The following is a 3695-nucleotide window of genomic DNA, read 5'->3' on the forward strand; positions in this document are numbered from 1 at the left end:
CATCAATACCAATAATCTCCAACAATCATCATCAACCACACTAATCCAATATAACCAACAATTAGCACCAATTCATATATAATCATTCATACACCAACAACATTCAATCCTATCTTAGGGTCAACTAGCCTAAGTATTCATGAACATTACATATTATATAAAAAAAACTGAAACAATACCTTGGCTAATTCCCAAATGTATCAAACACCAAAAAGAAACCACCAAGCTTGATCCAAGGCCTCAACCAATTCCAACAAACACCAAAGCTCAAACTTACCCAACGAGATTAGGGGTAAAATCTAACATTTATTGGCTACTAGAGATCACCAAATTTCTTTGAATAGGAACATAGAGCTCGACAAGAGCTTCGTGTGGCCACAAATGGCTTGCCAATCGGAGCTCCGGATCAAAAGTTATGACTCCCGGAAGGTGGAGGATGAATAATGTCATCCCTCTTCTCCTATCTTCTCTAAAATCCACGGCCCTCTCTCTCTTAGGGTTGGAAAATAAGTTCAAAGCTCATTAAATGAGCTTATACATGTTAGACCTTGGGCCCGGTTTGGAGCCGGTCCAACCTATTAGAGTTTTTGGTCTGTTTAGCCCACTTTGGGCCAAAACCTTTAAGATTAGTGCCCGGTTTTCAATTAAAAAAAAATTATTTTTGTCCTTTTAAAACAATAAACCAATTTTCCAAAATCTTATTTTTCTAGAAACACATTACCGGACATACTTAAACTGGTTCCACCGGTTCAGCTGCCGGTTCGCGGCTTTTCTCGAATTTTCTCAAAAAATACATTTTATGACTCAGAAAAATTCACTGAAACCAAATTTCACCTTTATATTTTCAAATTAAAACTTCTAAATGTTGAATCCATCTCGGGCACTTAAAATTATTTTTAAAACGATTTTACGGAAAAACGCGAGTTCTTACAATTGCCATATTTTTCACGGTACCAATACATGTAAATCTCTAAGGGATGCTGTGGAGGCATGGGAAGCTCAGTAAGAACATGATTATACCTGTTCATCCACTGCATCACCAAAATGAATGAGTCATGGATGTGGACCAGTCAAGATTCTTAGGACTAGTCAGGACTTCCCTGTGTGCCTTGTCTAGAGTTTGTTCCTGATGAGGAATTCCCTGAACGAAACCAAACTGTCGCCTAACACTATAACATTTTGGTTCTATGGCCACGCTTTTTTTGGTCATGGTAAAAAACCATGACAAAAAAAGGCTATGGTCATAGCTTTTTAAAAAAAAGGTGGCCTAGAAGGGTCTATGATCACAGTTTTGAGAGGTGACATATAGATGTCTATGGTCACGGTTTTTCACCGTGATAAAAAAGGGGTCTATGATCACGGTTTTTCAAAAAAAGGTGACCTAAAATGGTCTATGGTCACATCTTTTGTGGGTGACCTAAAAGGGTCTATGGTCAAGGTTTTGAGGGTGACCTTAAAAGGTTCTATGGTCACTGTAAAACCCGGTTAATTAACAGCTAATTAACCCATAAATGAGAATTTATTCTAGAAAGCCCAAAATGTGATTTTTGTGGCTAAATATGATAGAGGAGATTGAGACGAGAATTTCGGTACCAATTTTATAGAATTCGGACCAAGATTGGACCGAACGGGTCAAACCGGGCCAACCGGGCCAACCGGACCCAAAGTGGGCCCTTGGCCCAACATAACTAAACCAAAACCCTAGTTTTCAGCACTCTCTCTCCTCACACAACACACACACACGCTGAAAATTGAAGAGAGGGGAGGAAGAACACTCTCTCAAGTTCTTTCTCTAACTTGATCTTCAAACCACCATAACTTTTGATCTAGAGCTCCGATTGCCGCTCCGTTTGCGACCACGCGTTCACCGCGGAGAGCTCTACAAAACCCATACAATTAATCTTGAGGTAAGCCACGTGTTGCTGTTCGAAATTCCAGCCCTTATTTTCGAGTTTCATGGGTGAAATGTTGAGATTTTGGGTTCTTTGATGTTATAAGACCCAACTCTCTTGAAGGAGAAGGTTAATCTTGTCTCCTTGGACCTTGGGTGTGGTAAGATTCTCAACCCTAGTGTAAATTTGTTGTTCTATAATGTTTGGGTATTGATATGTTGTGTATGGGTATGATGATTGTGGCTTAGGTTGTGTATATGTGAATGTTGGAGCTTGATTGGTGATATTGAAAAGCTCAAAAAGGGATTTGGTGGTGAAAAATCTGTTCTTGGAGGTATTGAGGCCTTGAGAGCTTGTGGATAAGTGGTTTGGAAGTGCTCCGATTGAGCTTGGGAAATCGGCTAAGGTATGGTTTCGGTTTCCCGTATCTAATATGTAATGTGGTAGGAAATACTTAAGCTAGAGGCCCTAAGATAGGCATTGAATTGTTGATGTTATTGAATTGTTGATATATATGATGTGGTCATATATGTGATGATGATTAATGATGCCTTGATGGTATGATGTATGAGAAATATGCATGTTGTGATATATGCTTGATGATTGATTATGGTTGAATTGTGGGTTGGACCATGTTGATGGTGAGTATGATATTGACTATGTACAATGATGATTTATTGGAATTGGTGTTGTTGAGAATTGGCATGAGGAAGAGTATATGATATGTCAATATGTTTGAGTTTGAGCCACTTGGGTGAAGTGTGTTAAAATGGGATAGTGATTTTGTATATTGTGGTAAAGTGTCAATGTGTGAGTTGAGGAGGCTTGATGTTGAAATTGATATGTTTTGATTGATTTCAAAGAAAAGGGATGAAATTGGCATGTTTTGATTGGTTTTGAAAAGAGTTGAAAATGGCATGTTTGAAAATGGCACCTTGTGGTTTTTATGAAAAACATGGTTTTTGGGCATACTTTGACGGGACATAACTTGGACTACGGATCTCTGTTTTGTGCCAAATCTATTTAGAAATGAAATTGGATCCGGGAAGTCCATGCCGTTCGAAGAACGGGTGAAAAATGATTTAAAATGAGAAAGTTATGTCCGTTGGAAGATTGGGGTTTAAATTGGTGAATTCTGCAGCTTTTAACTTAGAAATTTTTTAGCAGAATGACCCCTTGCGCGTGGGTGCACTTGGCGCGTACGCGTCGTTCTTCCAGAAAGCGCCATCCACGCGTGCGCGTGATGTGCGCGGGCACGCCGATGGTGCTGCACCCAATGCCCAGCCATTTTCCAGAGAGTTGTGCCAGAACTGTGCCAGCTTTGTGCCTGGGCACGAGAGTACCCACGCGTACGCGTGGTTGACACATACGTGTCGTTTGGCTAGTTTTCAATCCACGCATTAGCGTGCATGACGCTTACGCGTCGATGAGTTTTCGAGGCCATCCACGCGTGCACGTGGAGTGCGCGTACGCGTGGACCTGTTTTCATCCCAAAGTTGATTTTTGAGTTTTAAAAGCCAAATTTCATACTTCTAAGCCTCTGATCTCACCACTTATATCTTAAATCATTATGATATGTCTAGCTATGAGAAGAAAGGCTAGTGAATGAGGTAACTTGCGAGTAAAGCAAGGGAAAAATGAATGATCAATAAGGATCAAAGATGATTATGTGAGATGCGGAGGATGGTGGTGGAAGTGCTTGTTATGCCATGGGCCGAAAGGCCATATTTGTTAATGAGATGGCTGGTTATGGATTTAACCGTGATGCCGATGGGCTGGTTATGAGTTGATCCATGGATGAGA

Source organism: Arachis duranensis, chromosome 7 (assembly GCF_000817695.3).
Source record: "Arachis duranensis cultivar V14167 chromosome 7, aradu.V14167.gnm2.J7QH, whole genome shotgun sequence".
Lineage (NCBI taxonomy): Eukaryota > Viridiplantae > Streptophyta > Magnoliopsida > Fabales > Fabaceae > Arachis > Arachis duranensis.